The 26,440-nt window shown below is 39.7% G+C and overlaps 1 pseudogene; it reads left to right on the plus strand.

Moving 5' to 3' along the window:
• Window positions 1-5,263: 5,263 nt before the first annotated feature.
• The window catches only part of LOC118241449, a 61,480-nt pseudogene continuing 40,303 nt past the window's right edge, over window positions 5,264-26,440 (plus strand).

Here is a 26,440-nt window from a genome sequence, read left to right on the forward strand (position 1 = left end):
TAAAAAAAAAAAGAACGATTAGGGGATTCATGTCTACAGCAGAAGAGACAGAGCGCTGAACTCAAGTGGAGCAGCAAAGACAAACTACACACAACAAATCCAGGTTGAGCTCAGCAGAAGCGTCTCTGTGGGATTATCCAGTTAGATCTCCTTCCCTTACAATGGCTCCTATATTTTGAATACTGTTAGAAAACACCTTTAGATTGCCTTGAACTTTCATTATTTGTTTTACACACACACACACACACACACACACACACACACACACACACACACACACATAGATATATATATATATATATATATATATATATATATATATATATATATAGTGTTTATGCACTCATTACATTTATGCACTCATTACAGTTCAGAGTTTTACCCTGAGGTCTCATAAAGTCATCAAGTCAACCTGTAATTGTAATATCAATATCTACTTGCTAGGGCAGAAGAGTGCCCTAGAGAAATACTGCTAATTTAGAATCACAATTAGATATTCCTCTTAATATGCAAACGTTTTTTATGACTGATGATCCACCAAGAGACAGTTTGGTCAAGGATTTATTCAACAGAGAAATGTCTGTTTTGCAAATCTGGAGACCATCCGATATGGAGATATCTAGCAGGACTTTTCTGCTCATCTTATTTAAGTACAATTTGTAAGAGTGCCAGGCGTTCAAAGTAGCTACATTTTTTAGATTGAAAAATTATCCATACTGCTGTAGTTAAAAAATTCAGCCTTTTTAATAGAAGATAAACAGAAATGCCATAATTGAGGTTTCAGTTTTCAAGCATTGACATAAACTCCATGCCAGTTTGAAACCATATTTAAGAGTCACAAAACTAAGCTAAGTTGAAAATGATAAGCTGTTCTAAGTTGCTGATATCTTGTTTGTGCCTAGTTCTGTTAATTAGAAGATAAAATGTAAAAGATTCATTTTTAAGTACCCAAACACAGATGAAATCTGATTGAAAGCCTGCACTGAAAGATGTAAAAGTTAAAAGGATCAGATAGAAAATGTTTTTGCAGATTTTAAATTACCTCAGCAAATGTTGTCACTTTAAAATGATTCAGTTACAGTGAGCTAATTTAAAAGTTTCAGATATGATAAGGCAAATTTGTGTGTGTACAGATAATGTACTCAAATGATTTAAATAGCCTACTGTAAATCCTGTAACACCAATGGTTAGGCAAACGCACTGTGTGGATATTCCAGCAGTTGTCCAGAATGTTCCCCACAGTTAGTGTAATGAAGACTATATATAAATGTATTCATTCATTTTATCAGTGTTTATCAACACCGTCTCAGAGAAAAACTCTATGACAAGTATTGAACTTATTTAAATAATTTGAGTATATCTGAGACGTTTAAATTGTTAATTATTTAGTTGTGCATGTTGAAGTACTGAATGTCTTTAATAAATGTATTTATATTTATACTAAAAATGACACATTTCCACAAAGCTGGCTCACATCAAGACATTATAAGCCCTGTGAATAAACTGAAAAATACCTTGAGATACTGCAGACTTGCAGCAGGGTGGCCAAACAAGATTTGGGAATCAGTTCAGATGAATGAGTGTTTATGAAAAGCAATTGTGTTGCAGGATTTTATGGTTTCATAGTATTTAAATCATTTCAACGATTTATTGCTGGGTTTTATATTATATCATGTCCCGGTTGTGAGATTTAGATCACTTAACTGACAACTAAAGCCTCTGGATGCAATTGTGTACATGCCTATGAATGTGAGAAAGTTTCTGCATGGTATTTTTAGCAACTTACACAGTCCATTTACAGGTTATAGGTTATTTCCTCTCAACAGGAATTTGAACACTTTTAGCAGCGAGGTTAATTTTAGCATAGGTAAGAAGTTAATTTCATCAGTGGATGAAACGAATGTATTGTATTTTTTTTATTGATAGTAAATTACGTACAATGCACCTATGAAGTGTTTTTTTAGGTCATAGATAGACTTTTAAAAACCAATTCAGGGTTCACTTTAAAGTCAATGGACAAAAACCTGCAAACTGCAGTCTTTCACTTTTCTTTTTGTTTTTCTTTGTCTTTTTGTTAAAATGTTGTCATGTCCAAGTTTGGTTTGATGTTAACTACGACTTTTGGTCAAATTAAGTTTATACAGTGTGTACAGTAGGTCAGAACCTAAAAATGTAAACAACAAATAAAAATGTTACCCATCACATTGTAGCAGAAACTATTGGTTGCCTGCGCTTGTCTGCTTCATCCATACAGCCCTTACATTCTTCCTGGGACTATACAGAGATCTTTGTGAAATCAGAAATAAACAGAAAAAAAGACTGATTAATATCGTATGTTAAGAGAACTGTATTTTAGTATTTTATGTAGAGGAGGAAAACTTTTAATAACATCATCTTTTTAAGCAACATCATTTTAAAGTTTTTTAAGTTCTGATTTAGCCTAAATGAAACAAAACAAAACAAAACAAAACAAAACAAAAAGCAATCTTTATGTTTTTGTTATATAAACTGATAACAGCAGGAAACCTTTTTTAGACCTGTTTTAGCATATATTATTCTCATTTTATAGGGCTGTTTTCACAGACCATATTTCAATTTGAACCATATGTATCTTCCTTTAAACATAAAATAGCAATATTGGTTCACTCGGTTCGTTTTGCTTCTTTCAGAAGTGCATTCAGAATAAAGCAGTTCTTACTAAAATTTTTGCAAATTATCACTGGCCAATAAATAGGCAATGCAGGCTTCACACTGAAATAACCAGGGATGAATTAACTCCTTACAACAAATTGTATTCAACTGCCTAATAGGTTACCTTGGTAAGGATGTTTTCTGTGTACTGGATATCACAAGTGGCTTTTTATGGATTAATTAACCAATTCTGGTCAGCAACTATATTAGGAACATAAAGTCCCACTTATTTTGCAGAGGTGATCTTGTGAAATGTTCATATCACTCATGACAAGAAAAATATGTCATACACCCCTGGCTTTGCAAGGATTACTATATCTGTATACTGTATACAGTCATCTGTTCCAGCCCACACAGCACCACCTAATGTCCCTAATGAGCTCTCCGCTTCCTCTCTGCTCCTTAACGACAAAGGGAGCCAACTAGTGAACTCAGTTTTGGGCGCATGGTCAGAATTAAGACACTGCAGAACTTACTGGGCTCGGATCATGGTGCATGTTGTTTGACTGCATTCTGCACTCTCACTTACCTGATAGGATGGAGTTATGTTTAAAGATCTGATAATGGCCTCTGATTCAAACATGGAAAAGCATGTTTCCCTCCTAACCTAAGGTGCAACGATGTATTAATTGGCAAAAGATGGCATGCTCTTATGTTATTGGAATAGCAGGTTGTAGTATCCTTCCATTTGGCACTGTGTTTTTGAAGAGCATTTCCTCAAGCATTGAGCAAGAGTTTCCAAGCTTTTGCTTAGCTTCCGTTGTAAAAGGTGCAGAGCCTGGGGTTCCCTGGGCATAGTGTTTTTTGGTAATTGGAGGCATTGATGCTGTTGTCCAACCATTAATGCATTCACTCAGATTTGGGATGATGATGTTTGTGGAATGCAATGTCTCGATGTGCCCTCAGGACTGTGGTCACCCTCTGGCCCTCCTTTCTGGTTCGCGGTTATAGTTAGACCTGCTGGTGCTGCATGCTGATCACTGGCAACAAGTAACTGGCTACATGGACTGTATATATAATGTAGCATATCATGTACAGTTTATAAGTGGCCTGCCTAAGGGGGATGGTCCCCTCTTGCGTCTTGGTTCTCCCAAGGTTTCTCTCTTGATCCAGGGCTTTTTTCCTTGCCACTGTTGCCGCTGGCTTGCTCACTGAGGATCTGGACCCAAACATTTGTAAAACTGCTTTGTGACAAAGCATCCTGTAAAATGCAATATATATAAAATGTGACTTTGACTTTAAATAGCAGAAACTGCAGAACAGTATTAAACTCAGCCCTTTGTTTGAGGAAGTGGAGTGTTTCTAGAACAAATGAATCTCTTCTGTGAAATCGAACAACTACAGAGACCTGACATGACAAGATGGGATTTTCTGATGTCCTTTTGACATGGTACACACAGTCAGAATCCTCAGTGGAATTGCACTCAATCTAGACTTGTTAAATTCAGATTTAAAAAATAAAATAAATAATAATAGTAATGCAAGGTAGAACCAATCCTTGTGAGTTCTGTCTAGTGCTACTTAAAGAGTTCTGTCTGAAAGAGATGAAAGAATCAAGTCAAATGAGTGGTATTACCTGGAAGCGTAAGGGTAAGATCTAAGATCTACATCATCTTTGTCTTGCCGAACTTACTTAGTTGTTAAATATGGACAACCAATCAAATCATTTAAAAATAAATTAAAATTATATTTTGCCTGTAGGGTATGTATGAAGCCACCAGATGGCAGTCATGCACGAACGTTGGAAAGTCCGCTCTAAACTTATGTATTAAAGAAAACTCAAGAATATTATCGTAAAGGTTGCAACTCATAGGGATGTGTTTTAAAAAGACACAAAAGGCAGTTAAAGATGTATATTAGGCAGTGGTTGATTAGAAATTAAATAACTCTTATGTACCTAGCCTACAAACTATACTCTTGGCTGCAGTAATCGCCATCTTGGCTCTGGGTTACCATAGCATTCATTCTCAGCTTCCTGGTCTATGATGGAGCATCAGGAGTTGGCGCTGCTGTTTCAAGTACATTGGGAGCCACTGCGCTGCGATTGTGTGTGTAGCCCATAGTAAGAGAGCGGGAGAGGGAGAGAGCGAGCGAGCGAGCGAGCGAGCGAGAGAGAGAGAGAGAGAGAGAGAGAGAAAATTCTATGTGCTATATAGAATGATAGAATGTCAACATTTCTGAAACACATTATACTGCTTTTATCAGGTTTGAACTGATCGAGTTGTAAAGCCATTCCCAAACATTTCGGAAATGTAAGTAACTCGGCGTATCTTGAAAGATAATGCCCACACTATGACATATGGATGCTATGATAATCACTGAAGCATCACTAAAGCATTTTGCTCGGAGAATGTAATTCATGTTGCAGTTTCTCACTAGTGTTACAGTCGACTGTTAGCAACGCTGAAACTTTGGTCCAGGCGCTTTAAAAGGCCTAGTAACCCACACTCATAAATTAGACATATTTGGGGCGTGCAAGAAATATGCCAACACGTAACTGACATGTGAGCTTCTCTCCCCCGTATCTATAGGGCGTGTGTGAATGTGAGTATGCTTGCGGCTGCGTGTGCGTGGGGGAGCGGTGGAAAGAGCCGCGTTTCACAACGGCGGCTCGGACGGCATTTACACAGCATACTGTAACGGTGAGCGGAGAACAAGAGACATGCAACGCATATAGATTTAACTACACTGGAAAACAGATAGGCTACACGCACACACTCTGCCGCCCCCCTCTCTCTCTCTCTCTCTCTCTCTCTCTCTCTCTCTCTCTCTCTCTCTCTCTCTCGTTTCCCCTTCATCACTATCGGCGCGTGTCATTTGTGAATATAATTTTAAGAGCCGAGTTTCACATTTCGAATGGAGCCGTAAATCATGGATTCTAATGTCTGATTTTTTCCCCCTTAATTTTAAACACCGGAATATTGCTCTGCGTCGACGCAGTCCATGACCAGCGTGTTTTTTTTCTGGCTGGTGAGGAATATTTTAGCATGCCGAGAACCTGACGAGACACGGGGATCACGTTCAATGCCGTTAGAACATGTCATATGTTCCCTATCAAGGTAAGAGTACTGATATATTTCAATACTGCATCGCTTTCCCTCCTTACTCTCTCCCCTACCTGCCTCTGTCTTGCGCTAGTGCCACCACTAGCTACTGATATTTTCTTACTATGTATAATTGGTATAATTTTGTCACTCGTATACATTTAAGAGAATTAATGGTTCGAGGTTCACTAAGAGTAAACCACATGTGTTCTTTTATTCTGTTATTTCCTGAAGCGTACGTGCATGCCCATATCAGTAGACTACCAGTGGGAACTACTTTAAGGCTGTACAGCTGGACAAAAATTGAAATACTTGTTAACTTGACTCTCTTCTGGTTCACGGGGATGCAGCTTAGAGCGGACATGGTTGCAGTAAGACACCTTTACGAACACATCTTCATACTTGTTCTTATGGTCTGTCTGGTCCTTGTAAAAGTAGTACCCACAGAGATGGCACAGCTGGCGAGAGTGCACTCACATCCATTTTTGACCAGTTGTAATGGTGCAGCCGTGACCAATGCTCTTGGACAGCAGCATCAGCACTTTCTGCCAATCATTAAATAGGTTTGTTTACAGAAGTATTGCTGGCTTTGGTTAAGACAGACCAAAGAACTGAGATGTCAGAAGGTAAGAACCCTGCCTATTGATAGGTTATGTGATTTTGTGGGCAAATACAAAGAAACATAGACACTGACTTCTGGTGCTTCAGTCCTAATTACAACCTTGTACTATATCAGTTAGTTGTATAATACAAGTTCTAATTCAAGGATTTGTGATTCATTCTGAATAACTCTTAACAGCCACAGTAAAAATACTACACAAACATGTATAGATTACAGTATAAAGCATTATTGCCTGGGTTCTTCTGAAACAGAGACACCAGTGCACCTAGTTCTGGTATGAAGATAGTAAGCTAATGTGTTATATAATATTGCTGAGTCCTGTTAGATGGTACAAGCCAACATGTATGTAGCCTGCAGACCTACAATTTTGTTCCCTGTGATCATTAGAAAATACTTAATAAAATGTCAAATACAAGGGATTTGAAAAAGGTGATACTTTTTTTCAAATTTGTTTTACAGTCGAAATCTCATTCAGTCTGTTTAATGAGAAGTTAGGGAATTACTTAGAGCATGAACGTCCGAGTTCATTTGCTACAATAATAACAAGAATAATACATAAAACAGCACACTGTAATTTCTCACTGATGATATGCAGTTTAGACCTCAGCTTTCAGTGACATTTCCTACAAGCTTTGTGTGAAATTGGATATTCTACTGAATTAAAAAGAACACTGCCACAAACTGACTGTTCCCAGTTCAGTCATAATAGTTATAGTAACATGATTAAAAAAAACAAAACAAAACAGAATAGTAAACAACATTTATAATGATGCACTTTCATAAAATCTGAATTTGATGTTTTTCTTAGTCATCAGCCAACTGGGTCTTAAAGGGGAATGCCACAATCTTTCAGTTTTAAGTATTCTGCTTTTAAAAAAACCTTTTGGCACAGAACATCAGTGGAAGAGATGTCATCTTTTCCATAGCTAGAAATATGAACAGAAGCAATTTGGTGTCATATAACTGGTTGAGGTCACACTGATTCAACTAAATTCATGTGCTTTCCACTGAGCAGAAATACGCAGAGTGACATAGTATGGTTAAGACCAGTGCAGTTTGAATCAAAGAGAGATTAAATCTGAGCCTTTTGAGCGAAATGTATCACAGCAGGTGAAGATGTTGTCGAAGGACATCTGTCTGACCACAAACAACCAGGACTGACCATAAACAACCAGGACAAGAATACAGCTCTGTGGCCTGTGGGCCCTTGATTAACTTACTAAATCATGAAAAGGCCTTAAGGAAATCACAGTACTATATAAATCTGCAAAGTAGACATTATTATCTGATCCTGAATTAATAGCTGTCATGGGCTATGGAGCACCTTACAGACCCATGATGAGTTTTGAAAGGCCACAGTCAGCATTTTATGTTTGAGTAATTCAGTTTTAAAAACTTGCGCTCCAAAAAGTTTTATAAAACTGAGGTGCTGTCTTTCTCCAGACCAAGTGATCAGCATTTGTCCCTTTCCAGTTTTGTGTGGAAAGCCTTTTCCTTGAGTTTCTGAATTTCTTAGAGCACAGCCATATTGTGATGCATGCACGTTTTCACACATGTTGCTGAGATGCAGTCCATTGAGCACATACAACATGGTGTGGAATCTGCACAGTGTGTTTCACACGCAAAACATGGTGTGGCATCTGCGGTGTGTTTGAAACACACAACATGGTGTAGAACCTGTGCAATATGTTTCCAACACAGAACATGGTGTAGAATCTGCTCAGTGTGTTTCAAACTCATGTCAGTCCCCTTCAGTCAAAATGTCATCCCTGATGCAGTACTTCTTAACCAAGTACCAGAACAAGACATTGGAACAAGAAGTAACCAGCCTATTTAACCTTCTCTCTGGAGAAAAGGAAGACATTTCTCTAAGCTGTGAAATATTCTTAGTGTCTACTTTTTAGTGCCACATGTTAGTGTCACATTGTGCATCCACTTTGTTATTTTTGATTTTTGTTAATTTATAATTTCATAAAATGTCTATTTATTATCCCCTTAAAAAGGATATGTAAAAATGTATAAGTATTTTTCAGAGATTGCTGTTGTAATGTGTTATCTAAAAAGTCACTTTGTATATCTCTTAGCTCTGCTTCATAATCGGGGCCTTATGCAATTCAGAATATAGGTGTGTAGGTTACCAGGACTGTTTCTGTACAACACCTAGTTTTTGAAATGGCTAGAGGGAGTATATACAATAGACATAGGCTTTGCACAGGAAAGGTTCTATGGTTCTTTCACAGTCTATAATGGAACTTTTACAGCCTATAATGGAACATAAATGCTTAAAATTGAACATCATTAAACTTTAAACCTTTCTGTGCAGTAAAACGTTTGAACTATTCACAAGAGTATTTTATGCAATTGCTAACAGACTGGAGGTGCTGTAAATGACAAATCATGATTGGCTAAGAAACAGGAAGCTCAGCAGCCAGCCTCAGCCTACCTAAGTGAAGTCAGTCAAAGTTCAGCTGCCCTTTATTTGTGTATATTTTTATACTTATTACCATATTCATGAACCCAGGTGCTGGCCTTATGAATAAGCACAAGGGTATTTAAATGTATGGTACAGAGCTTGTTAAGCAGACTCTTCAGCAGAGGCCTCTAGACCTTTGATCTCTCCTTCAGTTTGACTGAATGCTACAGTTATGCACACTTTGCAAAAATCTTATGATTTTTGCTGCACACGCTACCCAAGTCTTGGACACACTCACACACTTTTCAAATGACACTGAACTTCTCCTGAAGAGAGCTTTAAATTACTTCAGGCCCTTTAAGTATGCATGTTTTTGAAGTTTTTGCTAGTACATCACATTTTAGTCCTAGCAGTGTGCTGTTAGAGACATGGCCATACATGTAGCTTGCAATGTAACAGGTATAATAAAGTATACTTTACTGTAGGACTGTAGGAAAGCCAGTGCATTTTGTTTACTTAATCAATACATTTGACTGTAAGAAAGCCAATGAATTTCATTCACTTAAGCACTTTTTGTCAGTTTTCACTTATTTCAAAGTACAACATTATTGGTCCACCTAATAATTCCATCTTTTTTCTTATTTTTCAAAGTTTCACTGGAAAATTATGCCTACTGCACCTTAAAGGAAATGAGGAGGGGAAGGTCTTTTAAGGTGTTCTCTTCTCACCAAACGGCTTTTCTACAAAGAACAGAATTACTTTTCTAAGAGCTTTTAAATTCAGATATCAGAAGCGTGACATTTTAAATAACAATATGAGTACTGGTCTACACGAAAGTTAAACCTTCATCTGAATTATAAAAAAACTTGTGAAACAAAAGAAACAAGCTCTTTACTTCATGCTGTGATTCCACAGCATAAAAACTTGTGAAACAAAAGAAAATAATTTTAAATAACAATATATTACCTGTTTATATTGAATATTTTTATTTTTACTTGTGAGTGTGTGTTAATAAAGGGTCAGTTCAAGAAAAATGTTTTCTCCTTTTCATTTTCTCCTTATTATGCAGGCTAGGCAAAGTTCATAACTTTGCTTATTTGAGCCCTGCACCAGGACATAAAAGCTGACATTGCTAAGAAATAGTGCGATTAGACTGAGGTGTTTGGCTTGGTAAATTTAGTTTCTTTTTTAAGGGGAACACTGTAATTTGATTGCTAGACCAAAATTTCCCTAATGAATTCTATTCATCTGCATTTGCGTTGTACAGCTGAGTCCTACAATTATTGGCTCGTTTAAGGATTTTCTTTTCCGATCTGTGGTCTACATGTTTCCATAATGGTGACATCCCTTCTGTCATCTTAGGTCAGACCTGGCTGAAATACCTTGAACACCTTTCATTAGCTCACTTACACGAGGATCTGAAATTCTTCAGTGCATCCAATGAGATGCTAACGCTGCAGCTTGTGATATAATTGCTTAGAAATTAAACTAAAATATTATTAAATCAGTGCAGTGCAGCCTGAAGCAGGGTAAGCACTTGTGACTTGGATAACCAACCGCTGACTGCGAGAAACAGTGCCTGAGCAAGAGTTGGTGCTTAAGATTCCCCTGGCCCTAGCTTGCCTGCTATATGTTGTCTTTTAATCATCAAGAATTATTTATATTTACATATGCTAAATAAATTAATGCTCCTTTGCCAGCACTATTTCTCTCCTCTTGCATAAAAAGAACATGTCCTTGATGTGGCCTTTTGTGTGGAGCTTGAGTAAATGTTTTCCACAATTCTGTATCAAAATTACATTTAAAAAAATGGTTTCCATACATTTGTTTGTGGTTGTCCACTAAATAAATACCATATTATATAAAAGCTCTAGATATCAAAGCAGTCTTTCAGAGTGACTATTATTAGTATCAGTAGTGTCAGTATCACTGAATAACACTCCAGCTGCCATTTTCAGCGGTGCATCAGTTGTGGGTGCTATCAGCAAGTGTCCTTGAGAATATTTGAGTACATATGTGCATGATGAGTGTGTGTGTGTGTGAGTGTGTGTGTGTGTGTGTGTGTGGTGTGTGTGTGTGGTGTGTGTGTGTGTGTGTGTGTGTGTGGGTGTGTGTGTGTGTGTGTGTGTGAATAAAGGAACGACAGATAATTTGGAGAAGGAGTAATGAAAAACAGAGTTCCACTAAAATGGGTGTAATCAACTACATGATACTGCATAGGTAGCCTAACAGAGTCAGTGTTTTCTACCATACCAGCGTATGCACACATACCAGTGTGAGTGTGTGCACATAAAGTACATGCATAGTGTATAGGATTGATTTAACTTGTAAGTAATTTAACTTGTGCAGTGACAGAAACATGTTCTTTACAATATGCCCTATGAAGCTTTGTTTTGAGAGTCTATTGAAAATAATTGTATGAGGCAGCAGCATGAAGCACCAAGGGTTATGACCAGTCCAAGACTGGAGGCTGGAGGTTCTGGGTCAGGGACTGAACCCTCTAGGAGGTTGTGAGTCAGAGAGGGAACCACCTAGGAGGTTCTGGGTCAGGGAGCTGTGAATATACATGCATGTATGTAGCAATCACTCTGTCTCTGCAGTATACACATACACACACATATAGCAGGCTCTCTCTCTCTCTCTCCCTCTCTCTCTCGCTCTCACACACGACCAAACAAACCATACATACAAGTATGCAACAAACAACCAGGATGAGGCAGGCTCCTATTGGCATGAGGTCACAAGTTCAAATCCCGTCACAAGTGCTTGCAGAGCTGTTTATAGAAAAATCATTTGTGTGAGGAGCAAAAAAATGGCTTTAAACGATTCCCTTGTGATGCCGTACCACTGCCAGCTCACTAGGAGGAGGCAGGCTCTTAAGGAACAAATCACCAATTAGTAAAAATGAAGCAGTTCATTTGGGAGATTTGAATACATGTTCATGTATTCATCATTGGATTTTTGCCACTGTGGGTTTGTTTATTTTTATTTTTTTTGTCTCTCAAGAGTGAAGCTACATTGGTTCATGCCCTTCCAGCCTAACATGGGATTTGTCGGAGAGCAGAGCTCATTGGTTGGATGCGATGACATATTCCACACGTGCACGCGCACCACACACACCCATATGCCCCCGTGCACACACACACACAAGCACAAACACACACACACATACACATGCCCCCGTGCACACACACACATGCCCCCGTGCACACGCACACACACACACCACACACTCCATGTCTCCCCTCAATCGCCCATCCCTCTTTCTGCTATTGTCTTTGTTTCTTTATCCCCCACAGTGCATGTTTCATGCCACACACACATGCATTCTCTCCCTCTCTCTCATTCTGTGACCCTTACAGTAAGAGTACACTTGGCATGTTGTCCTAGTGCCGTAGAGCGGAGAATGATGTCCAAACAGTGGACTCGCTGCTGCTGTAAGCCACCTGCTCCTCTTTCATTGGTACTGGAGGGGTAGCCAAGAGACGAGACCACACGTTGACACACACAGATCACTCAGGTACACACACACACACACACACATACACACATGCATGGCCTCACAGCATGGCCTCTCCAAATCAGGCCAATACATGCCGTTGTTCCTATCTTACCAGACTTTTGTGGTCTGGATATATACCTTTTAGCTGCTCCTTTTTTTCAGTGAAGAATCTATATACTGCCTTGCATGGTTGATTTTAGCCTGTTTGTACCTACAGGATTGCGTCTGATTGGATATTTTTGGATGGTGAGAAAAACATTCAGTTGATACTGCCTAATACTCATACCAGCAGAACACCCAATATCATATCACTTCTGCAGCAGTGCCACTGCTGCGTTGAGCATAGTCTGCTAGCCAGTCAGCAGTGGTCCTGTGGTCAGAAACTGACCAGTGATGAATGGGGTATAGAACTAATAAACTGATAAAGTGAAACTATAAGACAGGTGTACGTAATAAGCTGTGCAAGTACATTTCTAATAAAGTTAATGGTAATGTCTCAAGAAAAGCTACAAGAATTTATACCCCTTTTACTCTGCGGTTGACAACAGGTTTAACCCAGGTCAGCCACAGGTGTAAAAAAGATGTCCCTGGTTAAAAGCTGTTTTTGGACCTGTGCTTAATCTTGGTCATTCAGCATAACAAAAATAATTGATCTGGGTTGAACTTGGTGTTCTAGGTGTGTCTAATTTTATTTGCTTGCTAAGACCTGACAGTGTTAATCATGAGCTACTAGGTATGTATCTAGTCAAGTACTGCTACTACTACTGTATGTAACCTACTATGTATAGAAATTGTGCACAGCTTTTAGCAGAAATCAAATTAATACAAAGAAATTCAACAACCTACCATGTCCACTTTTAATAATACACACAAGAACCACCAGTTCTTCTTTTAATCTTTTTAATGAGTCACTAGGTCACATTTTAAATGTGACATCTGGGTCTTGCTGTAAAATGTAAATCTGATCTGGGTCTTGTTGTAAATGGTTCCAACCCAGACTGTCTGTTTAGTGAGAAAAGAAACAATACGAGTTGGACCCATATTACAGACCTGTATTGAAGACACAACTTTAAAACAAGCTCTTTTCACACAAACCCCCATGAATCCTATTGCCTATGGAGTCCTTGGTCAAAAGTCTGACCCACTCTACCCCAGAGTTGGTTAGAGTCATCTAAAAACTGCACTCATATAAAATTATTGTTACCTTGAAATAATAATTACTCAAGTAGAAGTAAAAGTAGTTATTTAAATGATTATTTAAGGAAAAGTAAGAAACTATCTAGCAAAAAAGACTTAAGTAATGAGTTACCTCAGTTTTGTCCCACAAACTAAAATAGGTGGAACGTATAGTACTTTTTAGTAAGAGAGCACTTAAATTTTAAAATAAGTATATTACTTACTCATAAATAAAGCTGTTATTGCACTTAAAATATGTACAAACTAACTTCTAACATGTACAGGTGTATGATTTTCACTTATACTTGGCCTCAGGCAAATTCCTCTCCAGTGGCCATCAGTGTGCCAACAGAGATGCTACACTTTTGCTGGCTCCAATTTTTATTACTACACAGATCTGAGAATACAGAAAAAATAACTATGGCTGACAGAAATATTCTGAAAACATAATTATATTCTGCATGCATAATGCATAAATACATAATAAACAGGTACTTTTGCATGAGACAAAATTTGTTAACCAGTGCCAACAAAATACAACTGTAAAATCACAGCCTGTTTTAGTTTGCACATAGAAACACCAAATTCATGTACAAAACATAATTTCTCTTCAAATTAATTGTACTATAACTTATTGTTGACAACTCCAAATGATGTACCACCTCTTCATTTAGGGCATTTATAATTAATTTAACACCACATAAACAACATTTGAAGGCACAATATTTATGACACAATGTTTAAGGCAGTATTTTTGCCCAAATCAAATTAGCAAGGGAAAGTCAGATCCTACTTTTTATTAATTGGATGGATTCTGAAAGTTTTTTGGGGGTCAGCATTCCACCAACAGCAAGATGTTGAACTAGTTAGCTAGATATCTTACTTACTATTGCCATGTGTTTTAGCTAGCTACTGTGAGAGTGTGAAGTGTGAGTGCAGTTTGGCAAAAGAGGTGTTCATTAATTCAAGTGAATGAATAAAAAAAGACAATTTCAAATAAACACTGCAAAGTCTCAGCATAGGCTGGTGTCTCTGGTTAGCAAGTGAACCTAAAGCACTGGCTGCACATTCCCATTGGCTTAAATAATAAGGTAGTTTACAATGGACAGGTAATGGACAATGGTAAAGAAATAAGGTGACTGAGTGCGAAGGAGAGTGATTGTTGCGTATGTGAGGATGTGGGTGTGTTCCACTGACTAGATGCCGATTGTACCGTGATAGTATCCTCAACTGATGCCGTAGTAGTAGTGAGGCTTAGAGATGGTTAGGCACAATGGAAGGAAGTGATCAGTTCCAGGCCCAGGATTTGACTGGCTGGCACCCAGCTTCTCTCCTTAGGACTGTACCCCTCCTAATCCACCAAGTACTGGAGTTGAATCCTACATCTCTGAGAGTCCATCAATGAGCTCAGCGCATAGGCAAGTACTCTGTCCACATTGAGAGGAGGTGGGGGAGTAGAAGAGCCACCTGTAGCCTTGATCTGAAACCACAGGCTTACACGCAGACAATTGAAATGCTGATGGTGCCCTGCTGCTCCTGGATAAGCTGTTGTAACATGACCTCAGTAATGTGGTGTAGGATGGTGTATGGGCCTACGTACATCAGGGGCAGCTTAGCAATGGTTCGCATCCTGCTGTCTTTGGAAGCCACCCACACCTGCTTCCCCAGCTGGTAGGTAGGTGTTCCGCCTCACCTTCGATTTTCTTTTGAAAGCATTGATGGCCATTTGGAGTCACAGATGCGTCTCCTGGCAAACTTTCTTGCTCTCCCTGAACCTGGCTGGACTGCTAGACGATCAAAGAAAGGAGGATTCCAAGGATACAAGGGTGGCTGGAACCCCAGCCACTCAAATGGGGTAAACCCCATTCCTGCATGATGAAGGGAATTATGGGCATATTCTGACCATAGCAGGTGGGAACTCCAAGGCTCTGGGAGTTCCTAACTGTACAGTCTCAGGAACGTATTTCTTGGTTTGTTCTCTCTGTCTGTGTTTTGGCTTCTGACAATACCCAGAAGTGAGGCTTACTATGAGTTTGCCCAGGAACTCCTTCCAGACCCTTGACATGGACTGGACTCCCCAGTCTGAGGCAATGTCCTCTGGGAGTTCAAATTGGAAGGTGTGCAGGAAGAGTAGTTCCGCAGTTTCTAATGCGATCGGGAGTGCTAAGAAAGGCGAAGCGGACCATCGTAGAAAAGTGGTCTAGTATAGTGAGTATGACAGTGTTTCCCTTCAAGAATCTGAGATGGGTCATGAATTCGACAGCCAGATGAAACCACAGTTGTTGGGGTTTGGGCAGGAAGAGCAGCTTTCCTGCAGGAGGCGTGCAAGGTGTTTTGCTCTGTGCATAGACCACACAGGATGCTACATACCTTACCACATATTGCTGCAAAGTCATCCACTAATAGCATGCTGTGAGGAGCTGGCCTATGTATGTAGTGCCCACGTGATGAGAAGAGATTGACTCTCCAAGGGCATATGCAGTTGGTTGGGAGGGCACTGAAGATATGGGTTTGTCCTTACAATAGCATGGTCCCGATCCCAGTGAATGGAACCCACAAAGCATGAGGATAGGAGTATGGGCTCCTGGCAGGCAGACTCGGCTTAAGCATTAAACTGACAGGTGAGGATGTTTGCATTGGTGTTTTTGGGCCTGGTCTGTATGCTATAGCGAAACGAAAAGCATGAGAAAAATACAGACCAGTGGGCCTGTCTAGAGATCAGTCTTTTGGCAGTTTGCAGATACTGTAGGTTCTTGTGGACAGTTATTACAGTGAATGGATGCGGAGCACACTTGAGCCAATGCCTCCATTCCTCAAAGGCTAGTTCCATAGCCAGCAGTTCTCAGTTTCCCACTCAGTATTTGCATTCTGCAGGAGTGAGCTTCTTTGAACACAAGGCCACAGGTTGCACTTTGGGCCTGTCTCCTGAGCGCTGGGACAGGATGCCTGCAGCCCCCACATCAGAGGCATGCACCTCCACAGAAAAGGGCTTCAAGGGTTCAGAATGCTGCAAGACTTGGTTGCTATGCTTAAGTTCCTAATGAACCTTTGGTAAAAGTTTGTGAAGTCCAGAAATTGCTGTAGCTTGCACCATGTCTGGGGTCTGGACCATTGAATCACTGCCACTACCTTACAGGGTAGCATTTGTATGTAGACATTCTTGTTGATGTAACCAAGGACATTCACTTTGCGGAGGTGAAATGCATACTTCTCCTACTTGCAATAGAGATTGTTTTGTAGTAGAGTGTGCAGAACCTATCATACATCAAATGTTGGTCCATGTATCAGAATGTCCTTTACGTAAGCGATGACAGATCTACCCAGGAACTCCCTGAAGACCTTGTTAATGAGTGCCTGGAACACAGAAGGTACCATGGCAAGACCATATGGGAGAAACAAGTATTCATAATGGCTAAAAGAGATGCATAAGCCTCCATAAGCCTAATAAGATTATAGGCATTACATAGATCTATCTTCAATGACTACCGCTCTGTTGCCCTCACATCAGTCATGATGAAGTGCTTTGAAAAGCTAGTCAGAGACTTCATCACATCTTCACTGCCAGCCTCCATGGACCCACTGCAGTTTGCATACTGCCACAACCACTCCACTGATGATGCAATTGCACATCTGCTCCACACCACACTGACCCACCTGGACAAAGGGAGGGGTAATTATGTTAAAATGCTCTTTGTTGACTACAGTTCAACATTTAACACTATAATCCCCTCCCTACTCACTACTAAGTTGGAGGATCTAGGACTGCATACATCCCTGTGCGACTGGATCTCCAACTTTCTAACAGACAGACCACAATCAGTACGGGTGGGCAACTGCGCCTCATCCAAGAAGGACAGACAAGCACTCCAAAGGGTAGTGCGTTCAGCAGAGCGCATCACTCACTGACCTGCAGACCATCTACTACAAGCGGTGCCAGACCAAGGCCAGGAGGATTGTGAAGGACTCCAGCCATCCCAACAATAGGCTCTTCTCTCTGTTGAGGTCAGGGAAGTGCTTTCGCTCCCTGAAGACCAAGACAGAGAAACTGAAGAGGAGCTTCTTCCCACAGGCCATTCGGGCCCTGAATCAGGGAAACTGATAAACTGTGGGGACCACCGCAACCATGTAACATAACTGTAAATATGTTCAATTACCACCATGTAACATAAAAACTGTAAATGTCATTTTACAAGATGGATCTGTACATTCTGTACTTGTGTACATACATATATACACAACCATATACATTGTACATTGTGTATATAAACATAATATACATATATTGTACATACATGGTTAATATATTTTTGTACATATATAGAATATATATTTCTCTATGCACCCCTGTTTTCTTTTTCCTCAGTTTGGACAGAGCACTCTCAACCATTTCACTGCGAGTTATACTGTGTATGACTATGTATGTGACAAATAAACCAAACTTGAACTTAATGAAGTATTTGGCTCCCTTCAACTGCTCCAAAGGCCTCATCATGCCTTCCTTTAAAAGAAAAAAAAAAGACACTGGCTGAGGCAGGGGAGGTGGAGGGTGAATAGTATCCTGAGCTAGGGCCTCTTTTATGTACTGCTACTTCACTTTCTCGTTCTCCTGTGATAGAAGGTAGCCACAGCTAGAAGGAGGAGTGGTGTTCACCATCAAGGAAACAGCACAGTCAGTGGAACGATGTGGTGGGAGCCAGGAGGCTCTAAAGGGACTGAACATTTTTGCCAAGTCTCTGTAGGGAGTAGGAATAGGCATGCTTCCATAGGAACCTGGACTCTCTGTCGAGGTGGACAGAAGGTTTATGACCATGGGCTTGAGGCAGTGTTTGTGACAGTAAGTGGACCACCTAGTGATTTAGTTTTCAGACCAGAAAATCTGAGCATCATGAAAATGTAACTATGGAAGCCATAGTGTAATAGGGGAGTGAAAAAATAAATGTTTTCTATATGGACATAGCTCGTGTATGGGGGAGTGGTAAGTGGGGACTGTGGCCTTTGCCCACAGGACTGCTATCCAGTACTCACACCACTAGTGATGTTGGCAGGGGGATAAGTTAGATGCTGAGTTTCTGGGCAAAGCTGTGGTCCATCATATGGCCTCCCTTTCTTGAATTATGGCTGAAACAACAAAAGAGAGACCTGTGTGTGACAATGTCAAGAACAGATGGAAAACTGGTCTAGCAGAGTGAGTTGCACTCATCTTTCCCTTGTCGTCAGCCTTGGTGGGAAGGGTAGCATTGCCAAGCTGGAAGGCTCTGACAGGGACTGCCTCTTTTCTTGCTGGAGTAGACAACACTCATGGAGGGAACCAGTGCCAAAGGAACCCATGTTTCTCCTCAAGGAGGCATTCCTATGTGATGGTAAGTTGACAATCTGGTTGAGGATAAAAACCTCTGGGCAAAATCTTGACTGATTGCAACCCATTCTTGCCTAAACTAATGTGGATTTATGAGGATTGATCACAGGTTCTAAATGGGATTGAGATCTGGGGAGTTTCCTGGCTATGGATCCAAAATGTCAAATGTTTTCTTCACCGAGACACTTGGTTATCATTTTTGCCTTGTGACATGGTGTTCTGTCATACTGGGAAAAGCATTGTTCATCATCAAATTGCTCCTGGATCGTTGGAAGAAGTTGCTCTTGGAGGATGTTTAGATACCATTCCTTATTCATGGCAGTGTTCTTAGGCAAAATTTGAACAAACACACTCCCTTGTATGAGAAGCAACCCCACACATGAATGGTCTCAGGAGGCATCACTGTTGGCATGACACAGGACTCATGGTAGCGCTCACGTCTTCTTCTCCAGACAATCATTTGTCCAGATGTCTCAAACAGTCTGACGGGAGCTTCATCAGAGAAAATAACTGTACCCCAGTCATCTGCAGTCCAATCCCTATACTTCCTGCAAAATGTCAGTCTGTCTTTAATGTATTTCTTGGAGAGAAGTGGCTTCTTTGCTGCCCTTCTTGACACCAAGCCATCCTCCAAAAGCCTTCACCTCACTGTACGTGAAGATGCACTCACATTTGCCTTCTGCCATTCCTGAGCAAGCACTGGTGGTGAGGTGATCCCATAGCTGCATCCTCTTTAGGAAATAGTCCTGGCACTTGCTTTATGATCCCTAATAAAGCTTGTCTACAAGAGATGTAGGACTATCAACATATATATATATATAGAAAGAGAGAGAGAGAGAGAGAAACAGAGTAATGAAATATAAGGAAAGTATAGAGGAGCTAAAGCATGAAGTTGGAGAGCTGTCTGATCTATACTTTATATTAGCAAAGCACAGGTTATTATCATATTATCATTATATTATCAACATTATTATCATATTAATAATGTACTTAAGGATAGAGCACTGGTTTCATGTGCAGATATCTGAGCCTTTAAGTAAAGGATACAGCAGCTACATTTTATACATTTTATCATGGAAATCTTGCCCATTCGCTGTTCATGTCAGTCTACTTCCTGTTATGTATGGATTTATTTTACTGCCAAATTTCGAGTACTGCAGTGCCAATAATTGTTCCTCTTTAAGGATCTGAATAACCCTCTGACACATTAGTTCAGGTCATCTCGGCAATGGGAGTTGAATGAAATAGGAGTTTGACTTTCTTGCATGCCCTGAAGCCTTCTTCACTGCGTTTGAACCTCTCTCCTTGAAGTTCTTGATGATTCGATAAATGGTTTATTTAGGCACAGTCTTACAAGTCGCAGTATCCCTGCCTGCGATGCCCTTTTGATGCAAAGCAATGATGAACCGGAGGCAACCATGGTTAAAAAAAGAGACAATGATTTCAAGCACCACCACCCCTTTTACAGCAACCAGTCTGCTCTTCTAATTCAATATGCATGATAGAGATATATCAGGTGCCTATGAGTTTATGTTCTTGGACAAAGTAAAAATAGTGGCTCATCAGGGGAGAGGTGCTTGCAACCAAGGCAGTTGCCCATATTTTAGCCCTCCTTATGAGCTGAATGATGATGGAAGACATCTTAGCTTCGTCAGGCATATGAGGCTTGTAAGCAATGTACAGTTCTCATTGTACAATGAATTACTTGCAGCCTTCTGGGTCCCCATTATAGACCTTGGGGTTAGCAATGTGACATTGAACACTGCTGGCTCCAGAGAGAAAACAGGGCTCACCTGCCTCAAAGAGAGAGCTCAAACAGAGACTCCACACAGCTGGTTAAACAGTCACAGCAGACCAGAGCTGGCTGATCTCAAGCTGTTGCTCAGCCAGTTCTAGCTAATGCCTACTGACGGCAGAGCCTTCGCAGACTCAACGCTTCAGTTAAAGCAGGAGCACTTGCTGCTCTCTCAAGTTCTGGCTTCTCATTCTGTGATATCTCATAGAGAGAGAGAGCGAAGCGTGAGCGAAGTTTGGCAAAAGAGGCGTTAACTAACTCAAGCAAGCAAAAAAAAAAAAAAAAAGACAACGCCAAATAAACATTGCAAAGTCTCTCAGTACAGGCTGGTGACTCCAGTTAGGCAGCACTGGAGGCATGTTCTTGTGGGCTTAAATAATAAGGTGGTTAACAAGGCATAGGTGTGCACAGTTCAGTAAAGAAACAAAGTGATTGGGAGCAATGGAGCGGTTGTGAGTGTTCTGCTGGCTGGCTGCTGGTTGGACCATGACAGCTACATTATATTTTTGGTATTGGCTAGATGTGCATATACCTGTAACAAGCATCAAAGTAGATTTGGTGATCATAATTTGGTGATAGCATAATTTCTGTAAATATTCTGGAGCTCTTACCCAACGTAACCACACAATTATTATATATATATATATATATATATACACACACACACACACACACACACACACACACACACACACACAGAGAGAGAGAGAGAGAGAGAGATAAAGACAAAATAATGAAATCTAAGGAAAGTATAGACGAGCTAAAGCATGAAGTTAGAGAGCTGTCTGATCTATACTTTTCATATAAATATTAGCAAAGCACAGGTGATGCAATTACCACTGCATTTGGTAATCAAACAATTAGAGGGCCCAGTGATTCTTCAAGACTATTATTTGTAGATCTGAGCTCAGCGTTTAATATTTTGAAGCCACTAGTTCTCTTAAAACTCTTAAGAATATGAAGGTAAATCATTTTATTATTATTTGATGGTATAATTCCTTTCTTACATAGCACACTTAGCAGGTGAGAGTAAATAGAATTGTGTTGGATTCAATAAACATTAGCACAGGAGTAATAGTTAACTCTAACAACTTTATCATTAAATATCTATATATCTGTCTGTCTGTCTGTATATTGTATGATTGTATTTTTATGGCAGCAGAATTGTCTGTGTCCAAGGCAAATTTCCATTTGAGACAATAAAGTCTTATAAATCTAATCAGACATTGTACTTTTCATTATATTTAGCTACATTGCAATTGTCGCCAAACCAGGTGGCTATTTTAGCTGTGTTACTTAGCTAGTTACAAAGTAGATGATATAAAATCAGTTACAAACTTGAATCTTTATACAGAGGAAAAATGCAGTGTATGCATTGCTGGACGCTATGACTTCAGCTACTGTAATTATTACTTATTCTGTTGCCTTTATGCTAACTAGATAGTTTATTAGTTCCTAGCAATTGTTTTTCTTTCAGAACGACACTGATATTGGATTACAACACTTATTATCATGTTATCATTATATTATCAACATTATTATCATATTAATAATGTACTTAAGGATAGAGCACTGGTTTCATGTGCAGATATCTGAGCCTTTAAGTAAAGGATACAGCAGCTACATTTTATACATTTTATCATGGAAATCTTGCCCATTCGCTGTTCATGTCAGTCTAGTTCCTGTTATGTATGGATTTATTTTACTGCCAAATTTCGAGTACTGCGGTGCCAATAATTGTTCCTCTTTAAGGATCTGAATAACCCTCTGACACATTAGTTCAGGTCATCTCGACAACAGGAGTTGAATGAAATGGGAGTTAAATTAAAATTATTTTAAAATGTAATGGGAAGAACATAGATGAATCTAATGGAGTAAAAGTACATTTTTGGCTTCACAAATGTACTTGGGTAAGAGTGTAAAGTGCCCTCTTATAAAACAACTTACAACAAAGTGCAATTTGTTCAAAAAGTTACTTAAATAAATGTAAAGAAGTAAACGTATCACATATCTACCCACATTTGCTCTGCTCTGCAAGATTGATGAGCAGTGACAACCCCAGAGGTTTTTCATCAGATGGGGCCACTGAAAATATTGGGGTGTGCCACACAAAAACCAAAAGCCATGACTGAATTTCAGGAATTCTTTACTTTAAGATGGACAGACAAGGAGATGGAGAGATATGGAGAAAGGTGTTAAACTGTTTTTTGGGGGTTTTTTTGGGGGGGGGGGGGGTTGTAGCCTCTCTGTGTGAGGGTTACATGTTTTTAATCTGAGCTACACATCTGAAAGTGTCATGACACAATCGGAACAACTGATTCTGTTATGGAAAATGAAAGGTTAAACCAAGGTTTACCTGTATGTGTGTGTATGTGTGTATGTTTGCAGTGGTTATGAGGATGTAAATCTTGGGTGAATCTGGACTACATTTCTATGTCATTTTTCTTCTGTTAATATGTGGAATCATTTTCTTCGTAGCTTTCTTGAAAAATGATTTATGTAGGGTTAGAAAGTCTTGTCTTGTGTTCTGACATTTCCCTCACACAAATAACCTACAGTTGTCTGGAAAAACTATATTTGGTATTTCTAAGTGCGTTTCAAACTACAGGCAATCAAAGCCTTTACTTCAACACCATTTTCCATAAACATAGACTGAAAAAATAAATTTGCTGTTTTTAAAAGGTAAAAATTGTGTTTTGTGAAATCTTTACCAAACTGGTGTCTACAAACACTAATATTAGATAGTATTAGATAATTAGATAATTATTAAAATGCATTTACAATGCATTTATAATGCATGGCATTCCTTATAGCATTTTATTTAAACCTTCTGTAAACACTAGTTTCCATACTAGTAAACACTAGTTTTCAAAGTAACCATATAAGTTATTGATGTTTTATCTTCCATAAAAGCATGATCATACTGAAATAATGATGTTAAGCTTTACTGTAGGAATGATGATGCATTTAGCAATTAAGTGATTTATTGCACTTTTGACTTTTTATAAACTTATTTGACTTTATACCTTGTTGCTACAGACATCACCTATGACTTTTCTTAACTAGTTTTGTGATGTCAAGGTTTCATTCAGTCAAACATTTGTTCTAATGGATTCATTATTTTCTCTCTCTCTCTCTCTCTCTCTCTCTCTCTCTCTCTCTGTTTTTGTCCATATTGAGGTGGAAAGATGGAAGGAAAGGTGTGTCTGAGTGATTGGCCTTAGAGTAATAATATAATGACACAGTTCTAAGTCTATCTCTGGATTGAGGACAGATCATCACTATAATTATTCTTTATCTCTTAGGACCCAATGGCTGGCCTGTTTTCTTCACACAACTCACACATGCAGACATATAGGAGAACACAAATATAAGAGAACACACAATAAAGTAATACAAGGTAAAATATAGACACAGAGGACACAATTGACTGCAGATGTTTGCATTTGCAGTCTGACAGTCGGATCGACATTGCAATGATCTACGCAATGTGGAATATTCCGCCCAGGAAGGAAACGCTGTCCAACGCAAATATGAAGACTTCATTTGGAATTTGCCTCTTGCCGTGCTAACAGTTTCTCCTGAAGTCAGTGTAAACTAAGGAGTCAGGAGACAGGGTGCAAGAGGAAAATGTGAAGGAGAAAGAGCAAAAAGACATGGGAAAGAGTCGGGAAAGACATGGGGAGAAGTGAAGGACTGTGGTATGAATGAAAGCGTGAAATACAGTGATATAAATAATCCCCAGTGAAAGAAGGTTCGTTATGAAAAGTTTATTTCAGTTTGTTTCTTTAAACACAGTGGTGACATTGGCACACTGAAGTACTTATATCTTTAAGAAGCTTGGTCCCTGTAATCTGTCAGGTAATCTGAGCAACGGTCAGAATGAGTGCATTGCAATTCCTTACGTTTAATAATAATGGCCTAAAGAATATGAAGCACGTCTGATCTTCTCTGATGCTGTAAATAGCAGTTATGTACTCATACCTTATGTTTGTACAGCAGCACCTATTAGCCAAACTGACATTGTGGCTTTTAATACATTTGGGCATAAACTTGTCTGATGATATATTTTTCTACATAAAAAAATGATTCAGCAGTATTGTTATTGTATATTCTGTGGAAACAAGAATTTGCCTTAATTTGTCTTTTGTTAAAAATATTTCTCTTGCCCAATCAAGCGTGAAATGGGTCAGTTACTCACCTTATGTGCATCTATTATCAGTCAAGTTATAATGTTTAACTAATAACAGTAATTTGATTTTATTTAGTTATTGGCTGATACTGGCTGATAATGTTTTGATATCATAGCCCTAGCAGGTGGTGAACAGCAATATCACAACTACCCCATTCTTTTTAACCTCTCATAGCAGTTTCTGGCTCTGTGAGAAGTGCTTCACCCTATATATGAATTATCATGAGAGAGAGAGAGAGAGAGAGAGAAAGAGAGAGAGAGACAGAGCGTGTGTGTGTTTGCTTGTGTGTGTGTGTGTGTGAGAGAGAGAGAGAGAGAGAGGGAGAGAGAGAGAAAGAGACAAGCAGCATTGGAGGGGGGCTGAGAGACAGATGGGTAGAAGGTGGAGGGACGAGAGGTGATGGGAGAGAGATGAAAGGAGCCTGCCAGTGAGTTTGTTGGGAAGTTGGAATTCATTTTTGTTGGCTGGGTATTAGGTCATTTTTTTCTTTTCTTCCTCTTACATGATGCAGACCAATTGCTTACAGTAAATTCTGCACAACTATGTATCCTATTTCCACTGGTTCCAGATCTGTAGCCCATTAAGTTTCATTGAATTAAAGATTTTAATTTTCCTGTGATGGTTCATACTGCCACACAGGTTTGAAGATGCAACAGATGGAGACTGGAGGTAGGTCCTGTCAGTCAGATGGCTTCCTCCTGTGTGCTGTGGCTGGAACCAATCAAATTCCACACCACTTGGTTCCAATGTGAAATTGCACTGAACCCACTTGAACTAAGTCATGATAGCTATCATTCCGTAATTCTTAGATGAAGTTTTGAGGGATCACTGTAAGCTCATTCAGCAATAACTCAAGCAGAGCACGTAAGCATGTTCTCCTCCCTTTCAGTCACCCACTTCATATGTAAATCTATGACACACTGTATACTAAGTGCTATATAGGGAGAGAAACAAGGAGAGAATGCCAAGAGAGAAAGTGTTGGTATTTCATGGAAGGCTAGGTTGCTATGGGAACAAGACATGGTCTCTCTTTTCCCAAAAAAGTATCTTTCTTTCCTCTTTTCCCTTTTTCCCAACCCCTTTGCTCTCTTCGCTTGTTCTCCTAGCTCCCCAAGTTTTTCATGTCCTCTTACTTTTCCCATCTTTGTCCCTCTCAAGCTCTCAAGCTCACTTCATCTCACCCATCCTCCTCCCCCCTCTTAACGGTCTCCTTCCGTCTCACGCGCTGTCTCTCCCACACATTTTAGCACCCTCTCCACCTCTACATTTCTCTCCCTCTGTTGTTCTGTCCAGCTCCATCCTTCTCTCCCTCCCCCTTCTCTCTCTCTGATCATCCCTCTCTTTAGTGCACACTTCTATTCTATTCTTTTCTCGGTTGTCATGGCAATAGGTTGGGGGCGTGCAGGAGAGAGGGAGCGCGAGAGGGAGAGAGTGGGTGTTTCGGAAGTGACATCTCTTGGGCAGTAACCTTGTTTCCTGTATGTGGTATGGGTGTGTGTGTGTGTGTGTGGGGTGGGGGGGGGGGGGGGGGTGAGTATGATTGCAGCAACAGTGACGCCCTGTGGCCAATCGTGTTAGATGACAGATTACAATGCGCCGAACACATATGCCCAGTTGAACATATGAAAAACAGAAATTCACACCAACT

This window comes from Electrophorus electricus, chromosome 5 (assembly GCF_013358815.1).
Source record: "Electrophorus electricus isolate fEleEle1 chromosome 5, fEleEle1.pri, whole genome shotgun sequence".
Lineage (NCBI taxonomy): Eukaryota > Metazoa > Chordata > Actinopteri > Gymnotiformes > Gymnotidae > Electrophorus > Electrophorus electricus.